The sequence below is a fragment of the Neofelis nebulosa genome, chromosome 17, assembly GCF_028018385.1.
Source record: "Neofelis nebulosa isolate mNeoNeb1 chromosome 17, mNeoNeb1.pri, whole genome shotgun sequence".
NCBI classification, from domain to species: domain Eukaryota; kingdom Metazoa; phylum Chordata; class Mammalia; order Carnivora; family Felidae; genus Neofelis; species Neofelis nebulosa.
Window position 1 is genome coordinate 62,118,051 of NC_080798.1, and position 16,144 is coordinate 62,134,194.

The 16,144-nt window shown below is 47.9% G+C and overlaps 1 long non-coding RNA gene across 1 annotated transcript; it reads left to right on the forward strand.

The window, feature by feature from the left end:
* The first annotated feature begins 11,511 nt into the window (after positions 1 to 11,511).
* LOC131499392 (uncharacterized) lies at positions 11,512 to 15,850 on the forward strand. The gene is made up of 2 exons (XR_009255850.1): positions 11,512 to 11,833; positions 12,305 to 15,850. It is a non-coding gene; the product is annotated as an uncharacterized LOC131499392 (long non-coding RNA).
* Positions 15,851 to 16,144: the final 294 nt, after the last annotated feature.

Below are 16,144 nucleotides of genomic sequence, written 5' to 3' on the forward strand. Positions count from 1 at the left end.
GACGCAGGTACCTGCCCGAGTCCGCCCCTGCCCTCACCCTGGCCCCTCCCAGGACCCGAGGGCCACGTGTCGGGCCAAACCCCGGTGGGGGGCGCGGCGCGGTGGCGGGGAGGGCGGCTACACCTCGGTGTCCACCAGGGGTGTCCGAGGGGGCTTCGCTGCGGAGCTCTGGCGTGGCGACGGGGGCGCAGACCTGCGGGGGCCGCGGAGGCTCCTCCCAGGGCCGGAAGTGAAGTTGAGGGCACCGGCGGGAGGTGGGGTTTGGGGCGGGACGGGACGGGGCGGGGGGCGCGGGGGCGGAGGGGGGAGGGGCGTCCGTTCCGGGTCTGTTGCGCTGCAGGCAGAGGGGCGGGCCGGGGCCGGACGAGTAGGTCCAGCGGAGATCAGCGTGGGCCGCGGGCTGCCCTGACTGCCCTGAGAGACCACGTGACGGTGCCTCAGTTTCCTGTCCGGTTCTGTAAAACCCTCGGCAGTAACTCCCAAGGCTGAGATGAGGCGAAGCTGTCTACCTACCTCTCTCCCCTTACGCCCCTGTGCCCCCCCCCCCCCCCCCCCCCCCCACCTCTAGGGAGGCTCTGCACACTGACAGCTTAGGGCCTGGGAGAGAGGAGCAAGTGACAGAACTGAGCGGACGGGTACCAGTCCATCGCCATATTGAAGTTCTTGCACATAAAATAGTTTATGTAACATAAGGGCACTCTATATTTAACATCTGGAAAGGTCTACACCACCATGTTGGTTGACTGGTTGTGTTGCTCTAGGTAGGGAACCTTTTTCTTGCTGTCAAAGGGCATTTTCCAACTACTGGATGGTGAGCATGGACTATGTGTAGGTTAAGAATCACACCCCTCCAAGTCAGGGAAGGAGACCCTCCTACCAAAGGCGGGGAGTGTGCTGGTTACACCTACTTTGGAGTTAATTAAGAGATCTCTATTTGAGGGACTCCTGGGTGGCTCAGTCCGTGGAGCCTCGGACTTTGGCTCAGGTCATGATCTCGCGGTTTGTGAGTTCGAGCCCCGAGTCGGGCTCTGTGCTGACGGCTCAGAGCCTGGAGCCGGCTTCGGATTCTGTGTCTCCCTCTCTCTCTGCTCCTTCCCTGCTCACGCTCTGTCTCTCTCTCAAAAATAAAGATTAAAAAAAAAAAAAAAAAGAATATCTATTTGAGGGGCGCCTGGGTGGCTCAGTCAGTTAAGTGTCCGACTTCCTTCCGGGTCATGATCTCACTGTTCGTGGGTTGGATCCCCGCATCTGGCTCTATGCTGACAGCTCGGAGCCTGGAGCCTGCTTCCGGTTCTGTGTCTCCCTCTCTTTCTGCTCCTCCCCTGCTCATGCTCTGTCTGTCTGTCTGTCTGTCTCTCTCTCTCTCTCTCTCAAAAAGAAATAAGCTTAAAAATTTTTTAAATAAAAAAAAATATCTATTTGACATTTAAACACACATGACGTTTGGCTGGGATTATGTTTACAGGAGATAACCCCAAAGAGAGGCTCACACCTGTTTTTGCCAACACCCTTGGGTACGATGGATGAGAAACAACCAGATGTCTCCCCTGGGGACAATTAAATAAATGAGCTCTGTCACAGACCGGCATGCTCTGTAGCCCATTAAAGAGAATGAGGTCCATTTGCGTGTAACAGTGTCCTGGAGTAGTGACTAGCCGCAAGGCATGACACAGGGTGTAAACAGGGGGAGGCGGCTATAGCTTCCTGCTCTGAATGTGTGTATAGCTTCAGCTACGTTAAAAGCTTTGCTCACTTAATCCTCACGGCCACCTCATGATGTAAGTATTATTAACCCCATTTTATAGAGGAGGCACAGAGAGGCCAAGACCTGGAATACTTTCTAGTATGCTACCAGCAGACTTACACCGGCGGCCATCTCTGGGACAAGCAATTGTGGATGGGGTTACTTATTTTTGCTCTTTAACCTTTCTTTGAACTCTTAGATTTTTTATTTTTGTACTCTTAGAATCGTTAAGTCGTCTCAACCGCCATAAGTAAACTGACAAGAACAACAATGAAACCTTTGTGGGGGTGTGCCCTGTAACTCCCTTTCTAGAGACCTGACACTCTTTGCCCCAAGAGAGAACTTAGTGGCCCGGAAAGAAGGTGGGGGGAAGGGAGTTGTCGCAGTTCCTTCCAGGGCCCCTCCAGGGCCCGTTCCCCATCCTGCCTCCACCCAGATGGGAACTTCAGTGTCTAGGGCCCCTGCCCCTTTCACAAGTCGCTTGAGACCCTCAGCCCCTGCCTGGCATCCTGGCATCCTTGTCCCCATGAGAACCAAGATTATCATGGGGACATTGCATACTGGGAACTTCCCTAATGAGAAGGTGACAAGGTCCCTTGTGGCACCTCGAGGCAAATTAGAATAAGGTGCTTCATCTTCACGGTCCTCATCTACCAGAAAATTGTCATAGTAAATGTTTAAATGGCTCATCTTTGGATTCAAAGTTATAACATTTGAAAACACTTAAAAATGATAAAAACACTTGCAGTGTGAGGTATATATGTATCAAGTCAGTGCACGGTCTGATTGGCTGTACACGGTGCCTTGCCGATCCTGGTGACAAGGCTGGATACTCACCTGGGAGCTCATCTTTACAACCCATGGGGACCCTAGAAAGGCAAGCGTTTGGCGAAAGGCCCTGGTGGCCCATACTTACAGCCTCAGGCTCTCGTCCCCGCCGGCAGATGGAGAGGCACTGTGAGTCTGCCACTGGACAGTCTGTGTGAGAGAAAGTGAGGAGAAGGGTCCTGGTCCCCATGGCTGGAGGTTGCCCTAAGGGGGAATGAGACAGAGGAGATCAGACCCTACAATTGTGAGCCTCTACATTTCCTCCAACTTAAACACCGTCCCATGAGGTCTGCTGTCCCCCCCGGGGCCCCTCCCCATGGTCCTACCTCTCACTGGGTGACTGAGCCAGCCTGAAAAGGGGCTGCTTGATCTTACCGTTTATCTCCTCTCTAATCTACCTCTAAACGCAGCTTCGGGGCGCCTGGGTGGCTCAGTCGGTTGAGCGTCCGACTTCGGCTCAGGTCATGATCTCGCAGCCTGCGAGTTCGAGCCCTGCATTGGGCTCTGTGCTGATGGCTCAGAGCCTGGAGCCTGCTTTGGATTCTGTGTCTCCCTCTCTCTCTGACGCTCCCCCGCTCATGCTCTGTCTCTCTCTCTCTGTCAAAAATAAATAAAACATTAAAAAAAAATTTAAACGCAGCTTCTGCACAGCGCCCTGAGTACTCACTGGGCCCTTAGCACCACCATTTATGGGTACGGTTTGCCAGGTGCTGGTGGCCACAGGCAATGTGACCTGAGCAGGGTCTTATGAGAGTGTGTGTGTGAGTGTGACAATTCGTCTGAATGTGTATGATGTGTGCGTGTGCACGTATGAGCTTGTGAGTCTGCATGGATGGTAGTCTGTGGGAGTGTGCATGAGTGACTGTTTTAATGTGATCTATGTGAATGTGAGTATGCACATGTGAGTGTGCAAATGGGTATTTGTTGAAGGTGTGTGTGACATGGGCCTGTATGTGTGCACTTTGTCCTGCCACTCTCTTCCCAGCGCGGGTGGTGCTGTGCCCACGGTCACCTTTGCTGTAACACAGCAGCCAGGCTGGACCCCCTGAGTGATTTTGCTCGGAAGTCTGGACAGCCTGGCTCAAGCCCGTCCTTGCCCCCTGGGATGCTGGGAGGATCATTTTCACTCCTCAATCCTGTGTTTTCATCACAATCTCAATCCTGTGTTTTCAGTAAAACAGGTAAGAGAACATAGTCCCTCCTCGTCAGCTTCTGGGAAAGATGTGTTGAGATAATGTATGCAAGCTCAGCCACAACGTGGAGCTGGGCATCAGAGCATCACATCAACAGAGGGATGTGGCCCAAAGATGAAACATCCAAGCCCCTGCCGTTGTCTACAGCTATGACAACAGCCGAAAATGTGTGATTCTCCACGCTGTCCTCGTGCAGACTGGCTTGAGTGGAAATGACGCCTGTTTCTGAGTTGATGTCCAGCTGATGGCTGGGGTCGTGCCCTATCTGGTACCTGAAAGGGATAAACCCTCGTTCTTACAGGGTGGGGCCATGTGTCCCCCAACCACCCTCCCGGGGCATAATGAGCTACTGGGGGCTGACAAATTTAAGTATTTCCTCCGGCCAGCTCTCCAGGCACATGGCTGGGTCTCAGCCCTGGGTGCCTTGAGCAGGTCCAAACGGCAGCAAGGCCAAGCCACACCTCCAGTCCTACCTGATTTCCTGAGAGCGGAAGCTGTCTGGGTCCTGGGCCCTGTAGGATGTGATCTCCTGGCCCACACTGATGTCCTTGGGCATTTCCACCATCTCTATCAGGGGTACAAAGACAGGGGCCTCATTCACGTCCAACACGTCCACGGTGACTGTGGCCGTAGAGGTGAAGAGAGATGCCAAGGGCACTGCATCCACCACTGTCACGCAAAGGACGTACTGCTGCGTGGTCTCAAAATCCAAGCCCTGAAGAACATAGCAGAGGGCGGTCAGGGGACTCAGGCTTTCCAGGACTTGGTACAGGAGGCCTCCCTTTTGCTGGCCTGCAAGAGAGCTCAGGCCCTGGCTTGCTACCCTCTGCCTGTCTTGAGGGAAGGCCACAGCTTGGTATGGCGGGCTGTGTTCCAAAGATGGCCACAGAACATCACCCTTCGCACGTGCTTTCCTGAGCGCATCACCCAGAAGTGGGGCCCACGTCCCCTTCCTGTGAACCCCAGCAGGCTTCCATCGTGGTTTCTCCTACTGCAGGTTGCCAATGTCATGCATTCTGACTTCAAGGCTTTGTCACCCAAGATGAGGCACCCCGCCCTTGCCCCCTGGAGCGTGAAGTCAGAGAGCCCTGAGGTCACCATGCTATGAGGAAGCTCATTTGAGCCCCCGGCCTCCAGTCCTGGTCACCTTCTGGCCACAACTGTGGGAGAGACCCTGACTCAGAATCACTGAGTCTTTCCTGAATTCCTGACCCATGGAGGTAAAAAACTGTTCCATTTTTTAAGCCACTGAGTTGTGTGTGGGGTGATTTGTTATGTAGCAATAGTGGCTGGTATAAGGAGCAGCCAGAAAGCTCCCATTTCTGAGCTTTGTAGGCCAGTCCTCATTTCAAAGAACTGTGGTAGAGGTTTCATATCATCATGCACCCCTGGACTGGTCCTGAGCCAGAACTCCCTGACGGCCACGTGTGCCCAGCCGTGTGAGTGCGCTGGGGTAGAAGGCCCAGCCCCTGCCTCAGCATGGACATCATCCCAACCACGAATCTCAGAATTCCCTCTGGCCGAGGCTGGCCTGACCCGAGACCTATTGGCAGGGCAGAAGCGGCCATGACAGGGAGTGCTCTGTGCTGAGCTGGCGCTTGGATACTTCGCACTTAACATAGCAGTGAAGAGGGGGACTGTGGTGAGGGTTTTGGCTTTGCCGCTTACTGTGCAGCCCAAGCAGGTGACCTCACTGCTCTGTACCTCATTTTCCCCATCGTCACATGTCCATAATTGCAGCACTTCCCTGCTTGAGTGAATATTGAGTGTGTTAGTACATAAACAGCTCGTGGCACTTATTGGGACCCTGTGTTAGCTCTCTGTTTTATTATCCTGCACAGGGACAACATGGGTGGTGGGCCCTGAGCAGAATTATCTGAAAGAGTCCCCAGATGGTTGGGCCAGGAGTCAGCTGGGATTGGGTCCTCCTGACTTAGGCCTCGGCACCACCCGCAAGGCATGTGGTTATTCCCAAGGGGTCGATTTGCCGCCTGCTGGCACAATACTCCGGTTTCATGCAGGTCGACAAATGTTCCGGGGCATGTCCTTGGTGGAGTTCTTGATTTTTAGCTCTTCTGTCCCCCAGCCTTGTCTAGATGCTGCCTTTGGCCTTTTCCATGTTTATTCTAGGTGTCCTGGTATTCCGGCACAAAGAGCAGTTGAGTGCCTACTCCCTCCCCAGTCACTCCTCAGCCAAGCAGAAGTTCCTAAGATTGTCCTTCTCCCCCATGACTCCTTACATTCCCTCTTGTTTTTTTAATTTTAATTTTATTATTATTTTTTAAATTTACAGTCAAATTAGTTAGCATATAGTACAACAATGATTTCGGGAGTAGATTCCTTAGTGTCCTTACCCATTTAGACCATCTCCCCTCCCACACCCCCTCCAGTAGCCCTCTGTTTGTTCTCCATATTTATGAGTCTCTTCTGTTTTGTCCCCCTCCCTGTTTTATATTATTTTTGCTTCCCTTCCCTTATGTTCATCTGTTTTGTCGCTTAAAGTCCTCATACGAGTGAGGTCACATGGTATTTGTCTTTCTCTGACTAATTTCTTAGTATAATACCCTCCAGTTCCATCCATGTAGTTGCAAATGGCAAGATTTCATTCTTTTCGATTGCCGAGTAATACTCCATTGTATATGTATACCACATCTTCTTTATCCATTCATCCATCGATGGACATTTGGGCTCTTTCCATACTTTGGCTATTGTCGATAGTGCTGCTATAAACATTGGGGTGCATATGTCCTTTCGAAACAGCACACCTGTATCCTTTGGATAAATACCTAGTAGTGCAATTGCTGGGTCGTAGGGTAGTTCTATTTTAATTTTTTGAGGAACCTCCATACTGTTTTCCAGAGTGGCTGCACCAGCTTACATTCCCACCAACAGTGCAAAAGAGTTCTTTCTCTGCATCCTTGTCAACATCTGTTGTCGCCTGAGTTGTTAATGTTAGCCATTATGACAGGTGTAAGGTGGTATCTCATTGTGGTTTTGATTTGTATTTCCCTGATGATGAGTGAAGTTGGGCATTTTTTCATGTGTTTGTTGGCCATTTGGATGTCTTCTTTGGAGAAGTGTCTGCTCATGTCTTTTGCCCATTTCTTCACTGGATTATTTTTTTGGGGGTGTTGAGTTTGATAAGTTCTTTATAGATTTTGGATACTAACCCTTTATCTGATATGTCGTTTGCAAATATCTTCTCCTATTCTGTCGGTTGACTTTTAGTTTTGCTGATTGTTTCCTTCGCTGTGCAAAAGCTTTTTATTTTGATGGGGTCCCAGTGGTTCATTTTTGCTTAGTCTCCCTTGCCTCTGGAGACGTGTTGAGTAAGAAGTTGCTGCGGCCAAGATCAAAGAGGTTTTTGCCTTCTTTCTCCTCGAGGATTTTGATGGCTTCCTGTCTTACATTTAGGTCTTTCATCCATTTTGAGTTTATTTTTGTGTATGGTGTAAGAAAGTGGTCCAGATTCATTCTTCTGCATGTCGCTGTCCAGTTTTCCCAGCACCACTTGCTGAAGAGACTGTCTTTATTCCATTGGTTGTTCTTTCCTGCTTTGTCAAAGATCAGTTGGCCATATGTTTGTGGGTCCATTCCTGGGTTCTCTATTCTGTTCCATTGATCTGAGTGTCTGTGCTTGTGCCAGTACCATACTGTCTTGATGATTACAGCTTTGTAATACAGCTTGAAGTCCGGGATTGTGATGCCTCCTGCTTTGGTTTTCTTTTCCAAGGTTGCTTTGGCTATTCGGTGTCTTTTCTGGTTCCATACACATTTTAGGATTATTTGTTGTAGCTCTGTGAAGAATGCTGGTGTTATTTTGATAGGGATTGCATTGAATATGTAGATTGCTTTGGGTAGTATCAATATTTTAACAATATTTGCTCTTCCTATTCAGGAGCATGGAATCTTTTTCCATTTTTTTGTGTCTTCTTCAATTTCTTTCATAAGATTTCTATTGTTTTCAGTGTATAGATTTTTTACCTCTTTGGTTAGATTTATTCCTAGGTATTTTATGGTTTTGGTGCAATTTTACATGGGATCAATTCCTCGATTTCTCTTTCTGTTGCTTCATTGTTGGTGAATAGGAATGCAACCGCTTTCTGTGTGTTGATTTTATATCCTGCCACTTTGCTGAATTCATGGATCAGTTCTAGCAGTTTTTTGGTGGAATCTTAGGGTTTTCCATATAGAGTACCACGTCATCTGCGAAGAGTGAAAGTTTGACCTCCTCCTGGCCGATTTGGGTGCCTTTTACTTCTTTGTGTTGTCTGATTGCAGAGGCTAGGACTTCCAATACTATGTTGAATAACAGTGGTGAGAGTGGACATCCCTGTCTTGTTCCTGACCTTAGGGGGAAAGCTCTCAGTTTTCCCCCATTGAGGATGATATTAGCGTTGGGTCGTTCATATATAGCTTTTATGATCTCGAGGTATGATCCTTCTATCCCTACTTTCTTGAGGGTATTTATCAAGAAAGGATGCTGTATTTTGTCAAATGCTTTCTCTGCATCTATTGAGAGGATCATGTGGTTCTTGTCCTTTCTTTTATTGATGTGATCAATCACATTGATTGTTGTGTGGATATTGAACCAGCCCTGCATCCCAGCTATAAATCCCACTTGTTCATGGTGAATAATATTTTTAATGTATTGTTGGGTCTGGTTGGCTAATATCTTGTGGAAGATTTTTGTGTCCAGATTCATCAGGGAAATTGGTCTATAGTTCTCCTCTTTTGTGGGGTCCCTGTCTGGTTTTGGAATCAAGGTAATGCTGGCTTCATAGAAAGAGTTTGGAAGTTTTCCTTCCATTTCTATTTTTTGGAACAGCTTCAAGAGAATAGGTGTTAACTCTTCCTTAAATGTTTGTTAAAATTCCCCTGGAATTTCCCCTGGAAAGCCATCCGGCCCTGGGCTCTTGTTCTTTGGGAGATTTTTGATTACTAATTCGATTTCTTTACTGGTTATGGGTCTGTTCAAATTTCCTATTTCTTCCTGTTTCAGTTTTGGTAGTTTATATATTTCTAGGAATTTGTCCATTATTTCCAGATTGCCCATTTTATTGTATAATTTCTCATAATATTCTCTTATTATTGTTTTTATTTCTGCTGTGTTGGTTGTGATCTCTCCTCTCATTCTTGATTTCATTTATTTGGGTCCTTTCTTTTTTCTTTTTGATCAAACTGGCTAGTGGTTTATCAATTTTGTTAATTCTTTCAAAGAACCAGCTTCTGGTTTCATTTATTTGCTGTTCTTTTCCCAGCTCTTTAAGGTGTAAGGTTAGGTTGTGTATCTGAGATCTTTCTTCCTTCTTTAGGAAGGCCTGGATTGCTATGTTTTTCCCTCTTATGACCGCCTTTGCTGTGTCCCAGAGGTTTTGGGTTGTAGTGTTATCATTTTCATTGGTTTCCATATACTTTTTAATTTCCTCTTTAACTTCTTGGTTAGCCCATTCATTCTTTAGTAGGATGTTCTTTAGTCTCCAAGTATTTGTTACCTTTCCAAATTTTTTCTTGCAGTTGATTTTGAGTTTCATAGTGTTGTGGTCGGAAAATATGCATGGTATGATCTTGATTTTTTTGTACTTGATTTGTGTCCCAGTATGTGGTCTATTCTGGAGAATGTTCCATGTGCACTGGAGAAGAACGTATATTCTTCTGCTTTAGGATGAAATGATCTGAATATCTCTGTTAAGTCCATCTGGTCCAGTGTGTCATTCAAAGCCATTGTCTCCTTGTTGATTTTTTGATTAGATAATCTGTCCATTGCTGTGAGTGGGGTGTTGAAGTCTCCTACTATTATGGCATTACTATAGATGAGTTTCTTTATATTTATGATTAATTGATTTATATATTTGGGTGTCTCACATTTGGTGCATAAATGTTTACAATTGTTAGGCCTTCTTGGTGGATAGACCCCTGGATTATGATATAATGACCTTCTGCATCTCTTGATACAGTCTTTATTTTAAAATCTAGATTGTCTGATATTAGTGTGGCTACTCTGGCTTTCTTTTGTTGACCATTAGCATGATAGATGGTTCTCCATCCCCTTACATTCAATCTGAAGGTGTCTTTAGGTCTAAAGTTGGTCTCTGGTAAACAGCATATAGATGGATATTGTTTTCTTATCCATTCTGTTACCCTATGTCTTTTGATTGGAGCATTGAGTCCTTTGACATTTAGAGTGAGTACTGAAAGATATGAATTTATTGCCATGATGTTGCTTGTAGAGTTGGAGTTTCTGGTGGTGTTCTCTGGTCCTTTCTAATCTTTGTTGCTTTTGGTATTTATTTATTTATTTATTTATTTAATATTTTCATCTTTTCTCCTCTGAGAGAGTCCCCCTTAAATTTTCTTGCAGGGCTGGTTTAGTGGTCACAAACTCCTTTAATTTTTGTTTGGGAAACTTTTTATCTCTTCTTCTATTTTGAATGACAGCCGTGCTGGATAAAGAATTCTTGGCTGCATATTTTTCTAATTCAGCACATTAAATATATCCTGCCACTCCTCTCTGGCCTGCCAAGTTTTGTCAAAAGGTCTGCCGCAAACCTGATCTGTCTTCCCTTGTAGGTTAAGGACTTTTTTTCCCTTGCTGCTTTCATGATTCTCTCCTTGCCTGGTATTTTGTGAATTTAACTATGATACGCCTTGTTGATGGTCGGTTTTTGTTGAATCTAAAGGGAGTCCTCTGTGCTTCCTGGATTTTGATGTCTGTGTCTTTCCCCAGGTTAGGAAAATTTTCTGCTATGATTTGCTCACATAACCCTTGTACCCCTCTCTCTCTCTCTCTTCCTCTTCTGGGACCCCTATGATTCTGATGTTGTTCCTTTTTAATGAGTCACTGGTTTCTCTAATTCTTTTTTTTTTTTTTTTTTTTTTTTTTAATTTTTTTTTTCAACATTTTTTATTTATTTTTGGGACAGAGAGAGACAGAGCATGAACGGGGGAGGGGCAGAGAGAGAGGGAGACACAGAATCGGAAACAGGCTCCAGGCTCCGAGCCATCGGCCCAGAGCCCGACGCGGGGCTCGAACTCACGGACCGCGAGATCGTGACCTGGCTGAAGTCGGACGCTTAACCGACCCTGCCACCCAGGCGCCCCATGGTTTCTCTAATTCTTAAATCGTGCTCTTTTGCCTTAATCTCCCTCTTTTTTTCTGCTTCATTATTCTCCGTAAATTTGTCTCTATATCGCTGATTCTCCATCCTTGCTGCCGCTGCATCCATCCGTGATTGCAGCTCAGTTAGAGCATTTTTTATTTCATCCTGACTAGTTTTTACTTCTTTTATCTCCGCAGAAAGTGATTCTAATCTATTTTCAACTCCAGCTAGTATTCTTATTATCATGATTCTAAATTCTGGTTCAGACATCTTGCTTGTACCTGTATTGGTTAAATCTCTGGCTGTCATTTCTTCGTGCTCTTTTTTTTGGAGTGAATTCCTTTGTTTCATCATTTTGAAGGGAGAAAAGGAATTAATGAGGTAGAAAAAATTAAAATTAAAATTAAAAAATAAACACACACACACACACACACACACACAAAATCGAATACGTGATGCTAGATCCTAGGTGTGTTTTGATTGTTGAAAGTGGCTTGATAGGTTAGATAAAAAAGGGGGGAGAAAAAAGGAAATCGTTTGAAAACTTGAAAAAATGAATACACTGAAGTAGACTAAAATGAAATGATGGAAGTAAAATAGAATTTGAAAAAAATTTACACAAAAGTAAAGAATATAGTAGAAAAAATTAAAGAAAAATATTTTTAATAAAAATTGAAAATAAAAATGAATTTTTTCCCTTTCTGTTTTCAAGAAAAAGAAAAGAAACAAAAAAGAGAAGAAAAAAGAAAATTGAATAGATGGACCTGCTAACAGATTGAAATACGACTGAAATTACTTCGTTTTCCTGTAGAAGGCAGACTACGAAGTGCTTTATAGTCCATAAACCAAGCTGGTGGTGAGCCTTGTGTTCTTGAAGAGCGAAGTTGGCCCAGTTGGGCGGGGCTCGCTGTAACAGCTCCGCTCTCCACCAGATGGCGCTGCTAGCCTACTGGGGTGGAGTGTTGCAGGTAGGTGCGAATGCGCATGTGTGGGAGTGGTGAAAATGGCGTCGCCCAGCTATCCAGCCTGTTCTCCCAGATCAGCCATCGTGCACCGGTCCTCTGTCTTCAGCTGTCATCCACTCCCTGCTTTTTCACTCTCCGTGACCAGGCCCCAGTCCGTAACTCTCTCCTGAGTTTTGTCTTAGACGTGGCTGTTTTCCCTGGCCCCTTATTTCCAAAAGATTGCGGCTTTGACCCGTTCCGCTCCTCTGCGGGAGGGTCTCACCGAGCAATGGCCGAATGAGCAATGGCCGAATGTTGGCTGCACCCAGGAGCTCCTGCTGGACCCCGCTGTTGCCCATACCCTGAGACTGTGGCCAGGTGCCAGGCCGCCCCCAAAAAAGTTCGCAAGACAGTGTAGCAGGAGTGTTTTAGGGACCATGGAAAATCACAACACACATGTGGCACCAGGCTTCACCCTTAATGACCTTGTTCCAGCACCAGCGAATGTGGCCGTTCTCTGGGGTCTTCTGCGACCAGGTGGCCTCAACAGTCTCTACCAAATGTTCTTCCAGCAGTGGAACCACTTTTTCCCGTGTGGCCCAAGAACCTCCCGGACTCCACTCTGCTCCTGGGGATTCACACTTCCGACCCGAGCACCACCAGGTATGGAGCTGTGGAGTTTCAGACTCTGCATTCCCCTTGTTTACAGTCTTAATGGAATTTAAACCCTCGCCTTTCTCCTGTTTTAGTTCAGTCCCTGTGGCTGTTTCTAATTTTCTGCTTTCTCTCCAGCTGCTTTTGGGGAAGGGTGCTTTTCCTGTTTTCTCCCCCCTCCCCGGTCTCCGTCCTCTCTCTGCCTGCAGAAGCACCTCCCTTCCCGCGGTTTCTCTCTCCCCCAGTTCAGCTCTCCGCGCTGCATCCCTGCTGAATTCTGTGGTTCAGGTTGTGCAGATTGTTGTGTTAGTCCTCCAATCAGTTTTCTAGGTGTGCAGGATGGTTTAGTGTTGGTCTGGCTGTATTTCATGCATGCGAGACACACAAAAAACTTCCATGCTGTTCCGCCATCTTGGCTCCCTCCCTCCCCTTCTTGTTTTTGTTTGTTTGTTTGTTTTTGTTTATTTTTTTATGTTAGAGAGAGAGAGAGCGAGAGCGAGTGCATGGATGTGCATGTGCGCATAAGCAGGGAAAGGGCAGAAAGAGAGAGGGAGAGAGAGAATCCCAAACAGGCTCAGGACTGCCAGCAAGGAGCCCAACGTGGGGCTTGAACTCTCCAACCATGAGATCATGACCTGAGCCGAGATCAAGAGTCTGACACTTAACTGACTGAGCCGCCCGGTTGCCTATCTTTTTGTTTCTCTCTCTCTTTTTGATAGTTTATCTTCAGTTTATCTGGGGGAATGGGGAGTAGATGGTTCCAGGCCCCTGTGCCCACTCTGAAGACCACTGTGGCTCAGGGGACCTGGCTTCCTGCCTCTAGGGGTAAAGCAATAGTTCTAAGCATAAGGGAAGGGAGACAAATGTCTCAGATGAGATGACTGCTCAGGCATTGCTCAGAATGACTCTGGAGGCCTAAGCCCTCTATTCTTGAGCCTCCTGTTCTCTCCCCACTTCCTGTCCCACTCACCCCTTCTCAGTGCTTCTGGGGCCCCTCCCACTTTTGGAGGAACCCAAATGAAGACCCCTGTCCCAGTTTAGCTCTCTGAAAACATCCCAGGTTAGTGTTTTTCTGGGAAAAAGCTGTTAATTAGGCAGCATTTCTGAGGCCCAGGGTGATGGCATGGCTGTTTTGATGCAAGGACCGGGGGGGGGGGACCCCCATCGCAGTAGAAGTTCCCCACTGGGAAACTACCTTCCTGGTGTGAGGAGTGTGGTGTCTGCTCCTGTCTTGGTTCAGGGTGGACAGAGCCAATCGATCATGGCGGCCATCTCCTTAGAACTCACACCTACCTTGGCTGTTTTCAAAAGGCCATTGTTGGTCTCCGGGTCCGTGGTGACAGTGTAGAGGCCTGCTCTGTCTTTCAGGATGGAAAACACTGCCTTCCATGCTGGAGAGCCTGGGGCATCTTCTCTCTTCACCTTCAGTCTCACTATCCCTGCATCCACCTTGTTTTCAAACACCTGGCCCGTGTACTGCAAGAGAAGGACACAGACACTCATTCCTGACATCCTGTGTGGGGACCTGGGAAGCAGCCTGTGGCAGCCTCAAGGGATCTTCAGCAGGATGGGCCATGATAGAAGGGTCTTTTCTTGAAGCGGGTGTCTGTTGGCCTGAGCGACAGTGAGGGGCACCTGCAAAGGCCCTGCTCAGTACCCTGGATGTGTGCGTCAGCGGTGGGGCTTCCACCAGCTCAGTGGCTACTTTCACTCTGTGCCAAAGGGACGGGAAAGGTGAAACCATGTCGCCTAGCTCCTGAAGCTTGGATCCCAAAGTGTGCATCAGCCTAGGAGGATATGTCCCCATGGCCAAGTGTAGCCATTCCAGGCTCTGTTCTCAGGTTGCAGCCACCGTGAGAAGCTCCTCAGATCCCAGCTGAGGCCATTAGCCCCGCAGGCTCAGGAGCCAAGCGAGAAGTTGGACCTAGAGTGGCTCCTCCAGCCTGTCCCCCGCACCTCGCTGTCAGGTCACTTCTGACTCAGTCTCCATGGGGAGCAAGTGTCTCCGTCTTACATCTTGCACACGAGACTGTTAGGAGGGCTCTGCTGGAATACCTTCCAGGCTCAGGTGTGACCCTGACTCCAGCCCTAGTCACCTTGGGAGGGACGCTGGGCTTATTGCCCAGGACTCTGTGGATGATATGGTAACGTCTACAACTGTCTCTACATTTCGGTTATAGGGAATTCAGGCATGTGAGCCTCTGCTGTTCTCTGTCTCTTTGTATCCTGGCATACCTGTCTTGGGAACAAAGGACAGAGAAGGATGGGCTTCCTAATTGTAGCACGTCCAGCAATGGGTTCAAAAGAGTTAACTCAATTATTTTTCGGATACATCTTCCAGAGTAGAGACAGTGTGCTCTCCGAGGCCAGACTGGTTCCAATTCCAGCCTATGAATGAATTCCTATTAGCACCTTCCTGTACGTTATTTACTGTGGTCCTCATATACCCCCAGAGGACAAAATCACTGCCCCCCCTTTCCATAGATGATAAACACAGGGAGGTCAGACAACTTCTTCTCCATTCAACAAGGCTAACTGATCTGTATTGCTGTCAGGGTAGCACCAGTGGGAGCAGACAGACCCTAATCTGTACTGCAGTTTAGGAGATCAGGGCTACTGTCACCTCTGATTTTGGTGAGGGGCACAGAAACACTAAGGTCACAGCTACAGGACTGAGAAGGGGATGCTTGGGACCTAAATCCAAGGCCCACTGCCTTGAGCACATCCCTGGACTTTATGCCAAGGGTCTGGCCCATTTCCCCTGAGAGAAAGCAGCTCAGAGCCTGGGGCTCTAGACACCCAGGTGACCACCCTGTCACCATTCCCGGTGGCCTGAGCAGGGCCAGCCCATGGAATCCAGACCCCACGTCCCTGGGCTTAAGCCAGGTGACCACCAAACAGGTAGGCCTTGGTTAAACCCTTCAAGGCCTGCAGGCTTTGCCTGGAACCTTCCTCATGACTCTCCTATGGCATTGGGCTGCTTAAGAGTGGGCAAGGGGGTCCAGCCTAATGGGGTCAGTGCCAGTCATTCTGTTATTCTCACTGTGTGATGCCCTGCTCTGTAATCCCTGCTACCTAAACAAATTCCAGCCAGGGGTGGCCACATACCACGTTCTGGCTGGTGGGGTCAAAGTGCAAGTCTACCTGGTGGAGGTTATGGTAAAAAGACACCAGGCATGGCTCTCGATCTCTTCCCTCCCTCTTCTAACTGGATCAGTGGTCTGGTATAGCAGCCACCACGAAGACAAAACTCACAAGCTAAGGAAGATGGAACAAAAAGAAGGAATCTGTGTCCCTGTGTTGCCGCTTGGTGTGCCCGGAAGCTGGGGCCTTCTGTGTCTGGATTGTGTTACATAGAGCAATAACCCAGTCATGGTTTTAAGCCAATCCTGTTGACTTTTCTGGGTGTGTAGCTGAAAGGATGTCTGCCTCAGGAGGTTGAAATCATGCAGGTAAAATGTGTAGACATAAACTGCTCAGTAACTTGGAACTGACAGCTGTTCTTGGTTGGTCTGCACCCTGAGCAGGTACAGATACCTTCTGTTTCCCAGTGAGACACTACTGGTGTGACCGCTGCCTGAGTTAGCACTGAGAGCTGGGAGGTTCCCGCCCTACCCTGAGCCACTGGAGAGGCCCACATGGGACTGCCCACTGGGGCCCCACTGAGACACCGCCCTTATC